This window comes from Bos mutus, chromosome 2, assembly GCF_027580195.1.
Source record: "Bos mutus isolate GX-2022 chromosome 2, NWIPB_WYAK_1.1, whole genome shotgun sequence".
Taxonomy (NCBI): Eukaryota; Metazoa; Chordata; class Mammalia; order Artiodactyla; family Bovidae; genus Bos; species Bos mutus.
The window spans coordinates 46041853-46056013 of NC_091618.1; the positions used below are offsets into that span (position 1 = coordinate 46041853).

Here is a 14161-nt window from a genome sequence, read left to right on the forward strand (position 1 = left end):
AGAGATCAAATTGCCAACATCCTTTGGGTCATAGAAAAAGCAAGAGAGTTCCAGAAAAACATCTATTTCTGCTTTATTGACTATACCAAAACCTATGACTATGTGGGTCACAACAAATAAACTGTGGAAAATTCTGAAAGAGATGGGAATACCAGACCACCTGACCTACCTCCTGAGAAATCTGTATGCAGGTCAGGAAGCAACAGCTAGAACTGGACATGGAACAACAGACTGGTCCCAAAAATGGAAAGGAGTATGTCAAGGCTGTATATTGCCACCCCGCTTATTTAACTTCTATGCAGAGTACATCATGCAAAATACCAAACTGGATGAAGCACAGCTGGAATCAAGATTCCTGGGGAAAATATCAGTAACCTGATATGCAGATGACACCACCATTATGGCAGAAAGTGAAGAGGAACTGAAGAGTCTCTTGTTGAAAGTGAAAGAGGAGAATAAAAAAGTTGGCCGAAAGCTCAACATTCAGAAAACTAAGATCATGGCATCTGGTCCCATCACTTCATGGCAAATAGATGGGGAAACTGTGGAAACAGTGACAGACTTTATTTTGGGGGGCTCCAAAATCACTGCAGATGGTGACTGCAGCCATGAAATTGAAATTACTCCTTGGAAGAAAAGTTATGACCAATCTAGACAGCATATTAAAAAGCAGAGACATTACTTTGCCAACAAAGGTCCATCTAGTCAAGGCTTTGGTTTTTCCAGTTGTCATGTATGGATGTGAGAGGTGGACTATAAGGAAAGCTGAGCACCAAAGAATTGATGCTTTTAAACTGTGGTGTTGGAGAAGACTCTTGAGAGTCCCTTGGACTGCAAGGAGGTCCAACCAGTCCATCCTAAAAGAAATAAGTCTTGAATATTCATCGGAAAGACTGATGCTGAAGCTGAAACTCCAATACTTTGGCCACCTGATGCAAAGAACTGACTCATTGGAAAAGACCCTGATGCTGGGAAAGATTGAAGGCAGGAGAAGAGGACAACAGAGGATGAGATGGCTGGATGGCATCACTGACTCGATGGACATAAATTGGAGTAAGCTGCAGTCCATGGAGTCAAAAAGAGTCAGACACGACTGAGCGACTGAACTGACTATCTCAGGCCATAACAGTGCTCCCCCTTCTGGGTTCCCTACTCTATTTAATGAAGAATAATAAAGTCACTCAGACATGTCTGACTCTTTGTTACCCCATGGACTGTACAGTCCATGGAATTCTCCAGGCCAGAATACTGAAGTGTGTTGCCATGCCCTCCTCCAGAAGATCTTCCCAACCCAGGGATCGAACCCAGGTCTCCCACATTGCAGGAGGATTCTTTATCAGCAGTATCTTTTGATACTGATTTCTAACATAATTACACAGTGATAAGAGAACATACTCTGTACAATTTCAATATCTTTAGAACATGAAATGTTTGTACCTTGTTTTACATCCTTGGATATGTTCCAGTGTTTTCTAGTTTACAGTCTGTGGGAACTTGAATAGAAATTGTGTCCTACTGTTGTGTGAAAATTGTATAAATCTTAATTATGTCGAAAAAAATGTTTACATTTTTAAGAAATGACATTTATTGTCTGTTTTTCTGTTTTTCCTCATAGACCTTGCTAGATGTTTCCATAAAGGTAGAGAAAAGGATCCTGCAGGAGAAAAGAAACTGAGACCTTTTGAAAAGACTCCAAATGGTGAAGAATCTGATGAAGAAAGTCAAAGACTATGAAGATTTAAGTGAAATGTAGCAATAAATGATGCTTTTTTTAGCTCAATTTATTCTTTCATTGAAAAGTCACGTCACATCGTTCTTCGGTGTTTGTTTTGTATTGATTTTGTATTTTTTTCCAATTTTTACTTCATTTATTATAATATCTAAGTATTTATATAGAAACATAAAGCTACATACAGATGCATTAGGTTTATAGCTCTTGCACACAGATAAAACCGAAACTTTACAGATCAGACACAAGGAAAACACAAAACTGCACATGAATTATAAAAGCTATGCATATTATATAAATAAGTACATTAAACAGAGATGGACTACAAATTCTTTTTTTTTTTTTTTTCAGTGAAGCACTTAGAAAAGTTTATTTTGTGTTTAGATTTTTCTAAAGCATCACAAAATTATTACACATCCAAACTCTTCAGTGGTAGAATATTTAATATTCTAAAGAAGAGAGGCCTTTAAAGGGGACATTATAGAAATTGTCTATTACCATAACAGAGAAGTGATCCATTCAGAGTATCTATGTTTTTCCTTTTACTGCAGCTAATACATTTCTTTACTGCTGCCCCACAACTCCACCCACTTCCTCTTGCTGTAAGGTGAAAACTATTCTCTTTAAGGAGTAAAAAATATATTAAATGTCCCATCTTGCTGATACCCATCTGTGAAATACCACAATAGAAAGTAGAGAATACAGTTTGTCTTTTCAAAAACATAAAACTTTATGAGTTTAAATCATCTAACATACGTTGACTTTGTACAATCAACTAAGAACTTTTTTGGATGAGGACAAATATACACTGAAAACACACACTGTAAGATGCTTTTCCTGAGTAGAATACTAACTTTATATCATATTAAGCTTCTGTGAATTTTCAAAATAGAAAATACCAAGGCTTTTCACAAAATAAAATAAAAATCAGGAATGTTTGCCTTCACATCCAAAAAAAAAGAAGTTCAAGTATAGGTTCAACAAAAATGATGTAAAATCTGAAACAAGTAGCCAAAATTTTAAGTTATCAGATGGCTCTTTACTTTAAATTCTTCAGTAAACTTCAGTTTGAAACAATTTATTAAAACATGAAAGACATTTCTAGGAAATTATCCAATTTGGAAAATAAAAAATGTAACCCATGGTAAGAAAAATACAAATCATACACTGAACACAGGAGAACAAAAAAGGCAACCAACCTTTATAAACTTTCTAAACATATCCTGTATTATCATGGGTAGAAAACTGTAATTAAAGTAAGGTAGTTTTTATTAGTCGCATAATCTAAAAGTATGAATAAATTTTGGACTTTAAAGGAGATAAAGGGTTTCAGAGTTGTTACTGAAATACACATTTCTTGAGACAATGGGCAAAGTTCCCATTAATGGGAAATATGTTCTCTTCACACAGTGAAACTGACAAAAATTATATCAAATGAGAAATCTTCTTCTCTAAAGTAATCTCCTTAAATACCTCAATAATGCAATACTTGGGAAATGTAATTTTTCAACTCAGACTTGAAAGTTATTATGAAACAAACATACAGAAATCTTATTGCTTGGCACCAGATTTTCCAAAAATAAAGAACTGTTTGAACCACCATACTGTTTTCAAATCCTATTTTTTCACAGTGCTACGTTTATTTTCCAAAGGTAGAATGTTCAACCTAATGACAATCCAGGCTGAACCTTGCAATGTACAAGCAAGTCACAGTTCACTTCAAACCAAAACAAATGCTCGATCTTCTGTTTCTGCCAATATCATATGAAAATACTTGTAAAATTAACTAGGATTTATCTGTGGCCAGTGAAGGACCCACAGAACGTTGTCTTACAGCATTCTTGCAAAGTCTTTGTTTGCTCCTTCTTTGCTTTCAGATTCCTCTTCTGAAACATCTTCTACATCAGCCTCTTGTTCTTCCTCCACTTTTTCAAAGGTTGGGAAGATTCTGGTAGTAATTTTCTGGAAGGGTATGGCTGGGGTCTGCGCCTTTTGAAGGACACAGACAATCCGCCACAAATATCATGAAAAGTCCTAATAACAGTCCTGAAAGCAGAGTTGCTAAAGCAAACACTGTATATGATCCCCAAATCGGTAATCCAAGGTCTTCAATAAAATAGTTATGGCAAGTCCTGATCCACATAGAGAGCTGAAAGAGTGGTGACATACTACTCATCAAAATAGAACCTGGACCAAACCATGATGACACGGGTTCAATACTTTTCCACTCTTTGTCACTTATAAAGTTTATGAAGTCCTTCTTAGTTCTTGGACCCTGATATCGCCTAAATTCACCATCTTTACAATGATAAATAGTAGGAAGAGCAGTTATGATAAATCGTCCACTTAGTCCTGGCTGCTCTGTGACATCAACTTTTGCAACATTAACCTCAAGATCTTCTCCCCATTCAGCAAAACTTTCCCATTCTGGTTGAAGATTCTGACAAGCAGGACACCATGGAGCATAAAATTCTATCATCCACTCTCCTTCCAGCAACTCTCTCCAGTTTTTAAAATGATGCGCCGCGTCGCTCCACTTCCCGTGGGCCCAGGGAGCTCCCAAAGCAACAGTAGCAGCACTGCCACCGGGATCCGGAGACTCCCAGAGGGCGCCATGTCAGCCGTTTACCCACACCACAACCTACAAATTCTAATTTTAAGAAAAGATTTATAGGACCGGATTTTGTTTAAACAAATAAAAACAAACAAAAAACAAAACTGACAATACACTGCTTATAACAGACAGAGGTTGAATGTAAAGACACTGAAACACTAAAAGTATCAGGATGTAAAACTGGTATCATTATATAACATCAAAGTAAACATAAAGCAAAAGTGATCAGAACTAAAATAAGAAGTAGAAAGTCCACAGTGGGAGTATGAGATATTTGTGCGCCTCTCTGTAACTGACAGGGCAGAGAGAAGACGCAGTAGGGCTATAGGAGATTCAAATAACACAATTAGTGATCGTGACCTACACGATAAAATTGATTAATTAAAAGACAGACTCTAAGTATGCTGGATATAAATGTGGAGTTAAATACCAGGAGAAACAGCTTTAAATGTCCCAAGGGGTACCGTAGGAAGAAGAACCAGGAAATGGGGGGCTTTGGGATCTCCCACTGGTAAACAAATGTCTCCTTGGCTACCAAACACTTCCTTGCATCCAAAAAGAAAAGTCAGGCTTCCTGTCAACTGGTGGTAGTCTGTTCCCACACATCACAGTTTCCCAGACTGAAAAAGAACATGTGCAGTGAGACTCAGATATAAAAAAAGTCCTATGTTACACCAAAATCACTGATCTCTAACCAAGCATCATTCCAGAACTTGCCCAAAAGAGTCTGGGCTTCCATAGCTGAATCATCAGCTGGGCCATTTAGGTGCTGCTTCTCAGAGCAGCCTGGCTTCCTCATGAATGGCACCACAGTGCCCACTTCAGCCATTCCTGAATGACTTCAACAATTTCTTTCCTATTCCCCATTTACTCATTCTTTTATTTATTTAATTTTTACCTGATTCTCTTTCTTTACTTAAATAAAATTTGACCCAAATAAATATTAAAAGGAAATTTTATGTCACTACTGTAAATGTAGAAGCATTACATTTGCTACAGAAAAGGAGCTGTAAAAATAAATTAAATTAAAATGTGACACTGTATACTAACCTCTAGTTAGATACCATTGCCTAGTTTTTTCCTTGATGAAAAAGAGAAATGAGGGACTTCCCTGGAGGTCCAGGGGTTAAGACTCCATGCTTCCAAAGAAGGGAGCACAGTTTCGATATCTGGTCAGGGAACTTCTGCATGCTGTGTATGCACAAAAAGGAAAAAAAAAAAAAACAGCAAAGTTTGAGACAAAATAGGTAGATTGGCAGTGACAGTGGGTTTTTGGTTTTTTGGGTTTTTTTGTTTTTGTTTTTGTTTTGACTGCACTGGGTCTTCATTGCAGAGCTGTGTGCACAGGCTTAGTTGCCCCGAAGCATGAGGAACCTTAGTTCACCAACCAGGGATTGAACCCTTGTCCCCTCCATTGGAAGGCAGATTCTTAACCACTGGACCACCTGGGAAGTCCCAACAATGGATTTCTTTCCCTAATGACGTAAGAGAACTATAAAGAGAATAACTTTTCACTTTGTAGTCCCCTGGTTTAATGTATGACTGTGCACCATCCACTATCACTGGTGGTCCCTCCTCTGAGGTTGGCGACCACGCTGTAGGTGACTAGGTCCTAGAAGAAGTTGGCTAAACACTGCCCTTCCCCATGCATACCCAGCCTGCTGGTAACTAGAGTGGACTAATAACCAAAGGCAAGGTGGTGTTGTTCAGTTACTCAGTCGTGTTTTATTCTTTGCGACCTCATGGAAGGAAACATGCCAGGCTTCCCTGTCCTTCACCATTTCCCACAGTTTGCTCAAACTCATGTCCATTGAGTTGGTGATGCCATCCAACCATCTCATCCTCTGTCGTCCCCTTCTCCTTCTGCCTTTAATCTTTCTCAGCATCAGGGTCTTTTCCAATATGTTGGATGTTTGCATCAGGTGGCCAAAATAATGGAGCTTCAGCTTGAGCATCAGTCCTTCCAATGAATATTCAGTGTTGATTTCCTTTAGGATTGACCGGTTTGATCTTCTTGCTGACCAAGGGACTCTCAAGAGTCTTCTCCAGCACCACAGTTCAAAGGCATCAGTTCTTTGGTGCTCAGTCTTTTTTATTGTCCAGCTGTACATGACTACTGGAAAAATCAGTTTTGATTATACAGACCTTTGTCGGCAAAGAGAGCGTGAGTGGATCCCAATTAGCACCAACTCTAGTCAGTGCATCTGTGTCAGGACTGAGCACTGCAGTGGTGACCGCCACTTCTCTACCCTTGAAGCTTTCTCTGGAAATTCCAAGCTCACATCCATGTTCCCAAAGTTTAAGTGGCCAGCTCTGCACAGTCTGCCCAGGTCCAACTCCACACAGTCTGAACGTGGACATAACTCAGGAGCAGCTCCTAGAAGGAAGGACAAATGATGGTTCATTGAAAGCCAATGTCAGCATCTCTGGCCTGGCTCTCCCTCTACTGACACCTTAACCTGCAGCCTTCAATCCCTCGAAGGGGGAGGTGAAGTCGCTCAGTCATGTCCGACTCTTTGCGACCCCGTGGACTGTAGCCTACCAAGCTTCTCCGTCCATGGGATTCTCCAGGCAAGAATACTGGAGTGGGGTGCCGTTTTCTTCTCCAGGGGATCTTCCGGCCCCAGGGATCGAACCCGGGTCTCCCGCATTGGAGGCAGATGCTTTAACCTCTGAGCCACCAGGGAAGCCCCTGGGGGAGGATCTAAATCTGCTGGGTCAGCCACCAGGGTCAGCCTTCCAGAGGCAGGCAGTTGGGGGAAAGAAGCCTAGCCTTTTACTACCTAGAAAGCGGCTGGGTGAGCTTGAACTTTGGAATCAGACGGATCAGCATTCAACTTGGCCTGTCGCTGAGGACCTGGACACCTTTCTTTGCTTCCCAGTCTGGGTCTTTTCATGTGGGAAATAGAGATTAAAATGACGATCTGATAAGGTTGCCCTGCAGAGTGGTGCTTATGGATATTACCTCGCTGAGGACCTGGACACCTTTCTTTGCTTCCCAGGCTGGGTCTTTTCATGTGGGAAATAGAGATTAAAATGACGATCTGATAAGGTTGCCCTGCAGAGTGGTGCTTATGGATATTACCTTACAAGTGCTCCATAAATACGTGTTCCCTCAGGCAACCTACTCTCTGAGGCTGTAGGGCTGGGGACGGTAGGCAAGAAGCCAGGCACAGATTACACCGCACACAATGTGAACCAGCTGCCAGGGCTCATGGTGACTCAAACTCTTCCCATCTGTCCCTCGGGATACTGCCACTCCCTCCCTCACACACTGCCTGCCCTTCTCCTAAGACTGTTCGTTTCTTACTGCCTGGCACGGGGAGTTGTTACTTACTAATTATTTTAGTTACTTCTTGGAAAAATACCACCCTGACCCCTCAGTTCAGTTCAGTCGCTCAGTCGTGTCCGACTCTTTGTGACACCATGAACCGCAGCACGCCAGGCCTCCCTGTCCGTCACCAACTTCCGGAGTTCACTCAGACTCACGTCGTTCGAGTCGGTGATGCCATCCAGCCATCTCATCCTCTGTCATCCCCTTTTCCTCCCACCCCCTATCCCTCTCAGCATCAGAGTCTTTTCCAATGAGTCAACTCTTCTCATGAGGTGGCCCTCACCGAGATACAAAAACAAAATAAAAAAAAAACAGTCATTTTATCACTGCATTTAGTTATTTAAAGCACCAATAAAAAAGTGAAAACCTCTCCTGTGGCCTTTTTGACGCCACCTTGAGAGGTCACCACTGATAACATCTTGATTCTTTTAGTCTTTTTTCTTTGCTTGTAAAGTCATCGTGATTCTTGATATGCTACTTGCTAGCTGTGTGACCTTGGGCAATGACTGAACAACTTGATGCTTCAGTAGAGATATTAACAACCTTTGTTGGCTCAGACAGTAAAGAATCCACCTGCAATGCAGGAGACCTGGGTTCGATCCCTGGGTTGGGAAGATCCCCTGGAGGAGGGGATGACAACCCACTCCACTATTCTTGCCTGGAGAATCCCCATGGACAGAGGAGCCTGGCGGACTACAGTTCATGGGGTCGCAAAGAGTTGGACGCGACTGAGCAACTAAGCATATACAAATACTTGCAAAATGTTTAGAACAGCTCCTGGCACTCAGAGTAAACACATAATACTTGTGAATAATTATTATTATAGCATCTATATGCATAATATGTCACATATACCATTTTGTTTACAGAAGCAGGATCAGTATATCATGCCAGAAGCAAACAGTCTTTTGCCTCTCAGTTCAAATCCACTCTTATTAGCCTGGCTTGATGATTCTGTAGCTACATGCTGTGAAATACCTTTGCCAGCCGGCACACTCTTAGACTTGTAGGTAGAAGGCGCTGGAGGGACAGGGCAAGCAAAAGCAGAGAGAGAGAAACCTCTTCCTAGTGGGGCTGCTCCTCTTCTCCTGTCAGGCACAGCTGCCGGAGGCTTGCAGAGGACCTGTGGGACCTGAGAACTGGGTGGGCACCCAGTGGGCAGTCCCCTGCCCGCCAACCCCACTTACCAACTGTAGACAAACTCTGGCTTGTGACACACACACCCCCTCCACCCCTCTATCCCCTCCAGGGAAATACTCTGTCATCCGTGGACACAGCACATCTTCTTCAACCAGTTCTGATTCCCAACCTTGGGGTCATGGGGAGGAGTCTTCCAAATTTCTTTCCTCCTTGGGTACTCACCCTCAGCCCTAGAGGCATTTTACCTTGAGCAGCTAACCTTTTCAGCTAGTTAATCATTCTTCCTATTACATTTTCCCTTTCAAATTAAATTGCAGATGTGGTTTCCATTTCTGACTGGGCTGTAATATATAATGTATATATTATATGTATATTTGTATGATATATGTACAATATATACGTGTATATGCGTGCAAGCTCAGTCATGTCCGACTCTTTGCAACCCCATGGACTGTAGCCCACCAAGCTCCTCTGTCGCTGGGAATCTCCAGGCAAGAATACTGCATTAGGTTGCCATTTCCTCCTCCAGTGAATCTTCCTGACTCAGGGATTAAACCCACATCTCCTGCATTGGCAGGCGAGTTCTTTACCACTGTGCCACCAGGGAAGCCCATATATATTTGTATATATATTAACATATAGTAGTATTTAATTGGGGCTTCCCAGGAGAAGGAAATGGCAACCCACTCCAGTATTCTTGCCTGGGAAATCCCATGGACAGAGGGCCCTGACAGGGCTACAGTCCATGGGGTTGCAAAGAGTCGGACACAGCTGAGTGACCAAACAACAACAACATTCAGTTGGGGGCTATAATCATACATATTACAGCTTGCTTTCTTTTTACTTATCAAGATATAATGGGCATCATTCCAGGTCTGCACGTAGAATCATAATTCATTCTTTCAATTCATACCTAGCATATCATCATATACATGTAAATTTTACTTAGCCATTCCTCTCTGTAAGGAATAATTTTCAACTTGAGGAGTTTATGGGTAATTTCCAGTTTGGACTACTATACATGGTGCAGTAATGAACATGTGTTTTTGATGAACATGACGGTTTCTGGGGAAAATTCTTGGAAGAGTAATGAATCGTTCTGTCCTAGAATTGTGCAACTTTTGAAAGATGTGGTGAAGTTATTCTCCCTAACAGGTTAAAATTCCTCCTCAGTGTGTTCCTAAAGTATGTTTTGCTTTGCAAATTTTGTTAGAGATTTTCATCCTTAGTTACTTATGTACTGAAAAAAAAACAGAAACAGGACTTTTAAAAGGATGTTTATGATGAAAGGAAAGATAAACACACATGGGTAACAAAAGTAGGAACAATAAGAGAGAGTATAGAAGAGAGATGAGTTGAGAATTCTAAACTCTATGGCTTCAAAATAGAGAAGTGCTACTTGCTGCAAGGGAGTAGCAGCAAGTCCATGGGATTTTCCTGGCAAGGGGCTGGGATGACATCTTGCTTCAGGACATGCTAGCTCTCAAGTACCTTGGTCTTTGGGCAGGACTATTAAACACTGCCCTGCCTGTACCCTGGGAGGCCAGGCATCAGAGTGCTGCAGCAAAAAACAGAAATGAATGAATGGCCTTTGGCAAAAACCAGCCAAACAGGCCTATAAGAGTTAAACAATCTTGGTTATTCTTTAGCTGTTGCTACTAACAAACACTTGTAGCTAGACTTGTCATTCACAAAGCTAAACAAAACTGCTGCTGCTGCTGCTGCTGCTAAGTCACTTCAGTCATGTCCGACTCTGTGCGACTCCATAGACGGCAGCCCACCAGGCTCCCCTGTCCCTGGGATTCTCCAGGCAAGAACACTGGAGTGGGTTGCCATTTCCTTCTCCAATGCATCAAAGTGAAAAGTGAAAGTGAAGTCGCTCAGTCGTGTCTGACTCTTTGGGACCCTATGGACTGCAGCCCACCAGGCTCCTCTGTCCATGGGATTTCTCAGGCAAGAGTAATGGAGTGGGGAAACAAAGCTAATCAGAGCTAATTACTCTCTGACTTCATATGAGTTGTACTCTGAACCTGGCATTCTTCCCCCCATACTCTTTTGTACCATTCTGCATTTCAGAAAGAAGGTCATGGGCAGATAACTTCAGGGACACCAGATCTCATTGCTGAGTTGCCTGATGCCAGCTGTGGCCGTTTTGAAAATTTGCGAAAAAAAAAAAGAAAGAAAAAATATAGGACCTTCAGGAGGCTATAAAACTTCTCCCTTTTCCTGAGAGAGGAGGAGCATACTTCTTGAGGCGTTAGTCTACCGTGTTTCCCTTTTGCCTGGTAAAAATAATAAGGCTACTCTTTTCTGTTTCCTCCAAGCTGTTTTCGTATTTCTGTTTGGCATCGCTGGGCAGGCAGCCGAGATTTTGGCAACAAGGTGTAGATGGACCCAGAAGGGGTGATTGTTGAAATCTGAGAGCCTGTTCAGTGTTCTTATATGTGTTCTCTTCCAGCTGCTGAATTATTTTCATCAGAAACTTCCTATTGAACACAAAGAGCAAACAAGGGGGAGTGGCTTCCTCACCCGCAGGGATGGTAGACCCAAGGAGCCAGTGCTGGAGCCTGAGAAGACTGAATCCATCTAACTCTTCTACAGACAGTTGTGCCTCCAGTTACTGGCAGGATGAATCACGTTTCCTATAAATATCAGAACTGTCCTTTTTCACATTCTATCTTTAATCTGGGTGAAGTCATTTCTCACAGGCTTGAAACTGTGGATTAAATTGTCTTGTCCTAGACCATTTCAGGGTGATAACTCAAGTGGAGAGGCCAGCCTTCTATTTCCAAGAACAGAGTTGTTGTTATTGTTGTTTAGTCGCTAAGTCATACTGACTCTTTGCAACTGTAGCCCACCAGGCTCTTCTGTCCATGGGATTTCCCAGGCAAGAATACTGGAATGGGTTGCCATGTCCATCTCCAGGGGATCTTTCTGACTCAGGTATCAAATCTGAGACTCCTGCATTGTCAGGCATTGGCAAGCGGATTCTTTACCACTGAGCTACCAGGGAAGCTCCCAAGAAACAAGATAGGATGTAAATTACCCAATGCAGGCTTCCGTCCTTCAGGAAATATTTTCACAAAAGCAGTGTCTTGCACTCAGAAAGGTCAGGATCATAGACTTGGAGCTGAACTGAATAGAGTTGAAATCTGGTCCTTCCTACTTTCTCACAGTGTGATCTTGTTTATTGCTTAGCATCTCTGAGCCTTGATTTTCTGATCTATAAAATGGGAACAGTAACACCTCTCTATCACTGTTACAGAGTTCTCATTTTTAGCCTCAGCAAGTGGCTAGACCCAAGGCCTGGAGTTGCTAATTTGGCAGCAGCAGCAAGAAGCCCCTAGCCAAAACAAACTCACTATCTCCTGGCAGGGCGGCCGGATCTGGGGTGCTAGGAAGGCATGAGTGAGGATGGGGTGGGGAATGGTGAGGATTCTTTCAAATGATGAAATAAGCAGCAATGCAGAGTGATCAGATACAGTGCTGAGCTTCTGATTGTGCATTTGGGAGCTGGAGAAATAGCAGCAGCCATGGGTGGGAGTGGGGCTCACAGATGCAGAAAATTGGGTCTGCATTTGAACCCCTTGGTTTATGCTAATTTATCAGAACAGGCTTGGGGCACTCAGAGGCATCCCAAGGGAGTTTCCCATCTGCAGACATCTTGTTCCAGGTTATATATCAGAGTGGTTACTTTGCCACAGGATGGCTCAGGACAATAAAAAGTGAGCCAACAAAATTATCTCTGCCTTGGCAATGTTAATTATATCACCACCCCAGAAGCAACTACCACCGAAACTATAGCAGGTACTGGTTCCATGTATTTCTGTATCCCTTTTCAGATTTATCTATCTATGTAGATAGATAGATATATAGCACATATCATGTCCCAGTTTGTGGTTCATTCTTTAGTTTTTCAACATTGTTTTGATGTGTTTAAAATAGTCTGGAGAAGAGAGTGTTTCTGCTTAGATAAATTCACAAATGATGGATCTAGAGTGGGTTAGTAAAGAAAAGGTAAGGCTTTTTTAAGAAATAGATCTGACCTTTCAGTTTGAGAGCATAGAAAATTCTTCCACAAAATTCTGGGCTTAAGGGAACACTGAGCTAACTCTGTGACATTTTTCATGTTCCTTTGCATATATTAGGGCTTTGGGTCATCTGGAAGGAGCTGAGGGTAGGCAGAAAAGGGGCGGGCTGGGGACCGCAGGGGCAGACATGCTGCACACCACAAAAATAATAAATCCTAACCTGGCCTTTCAAGTCATTCCAAAGAAGCAGCAAGAGAAGAGAATGGTTTATTGGGTATTTATCTTCATACATATGATTTACGGGCCCCAGATTTTACTGTGGCCCAATGCAAACATTGGGCAGACCTGAGGATGTGGGCTCAAGAGGGATGCAGGGGGTGCTGGCAGTGCTCCTCACAGGTCTTCTCTCACCCTCTTTAATCCCCCTGGGCTCCCCACCTTGGCCCCTACCTTCCCCTATCCCCATGAGCTTGCCAGCTGAGAGGGGATGCTTCTAAAGGTTCACATCTTTGTGTGAGGGACTATCTTAGGGACTGCCCTCTACTTGGAAGTTTTAAGTTCCCCCACCTGGGGCAGCTCTTAGCCAAGGATGGGGGGCTGAGAGAAGATGAAAGCCTGGCTCCCTGGTAGAGTGGGACTCTACGGATGATTTCCAGTCGAGAGTTCTCCAGCCAGACCAGGCTGAGATAACAGAGGCCTGGCCTCAGTTTTACCCGCCTCCTCCGCTTCCCTATCCTGCTCCCCTCTTCCTGCTGGTGCCTCAGGAAGCACTTCCTGAACAAACCTCTGGTGTCTCAGAGAGCACTTCCTGAGCAAACCTCTGGTGTCTCAGAGAGCACTTCCTGAGCAAACAAGAATCCTCCACTCAGAGTTTACTTCAGAGCCTCCTACAGAAGATAGGCTTTGTGTTGAGGGGGGGCGGCAGGGGGGGGGGGTCAGTTTTGTTTTTGTTTTGAAGGAAGGAGAAATTACAGCATGTTTTGTATCCTGAGGGGAATAATCTGGGAAGGACTGGGGGTAGTGGAGATAGGAAGGAAGGTGTGGAGTGACAGCTTTGAGTAAGCAGGAAGGCACTGTCCCTATACAAGTCATTAACTCTTGGGAGTAACAAGGGCAGCTCACCCGTTGTTGACGGGAGAGAAATCAGCAAAGGAGGCTTAATGAGCAGGTGGGCAGAAGGTAGAAGTCTCTTCCGATCACTTTCCTTAAATTAATGAGACCGTCACATGAACGTGAGGGACGTGAGGATGACAAAGGTCTGAGCAGACCAAAGAAGGTGTAAAATAATCTGAGAAAGCAAAAGCCTGTCAGAA

At 42.6% G+C, this 14161-nt stretch overlaps 1 pseudogene; it reads right to left on the reverse strand.

Annotated features, from left to right (window-relative positions):
* Positions 1 to 2763: 2763 nt before the first annotated feature.
* On the reverse strand, positions 2764 to 4345 carry LOC138991820 (thioredoxin-related transmembrane protein 1 pseudogene; annotated as a pseudogene).
* Positions 4346 to 14161: the final 9816 nt, after the last annotated feature.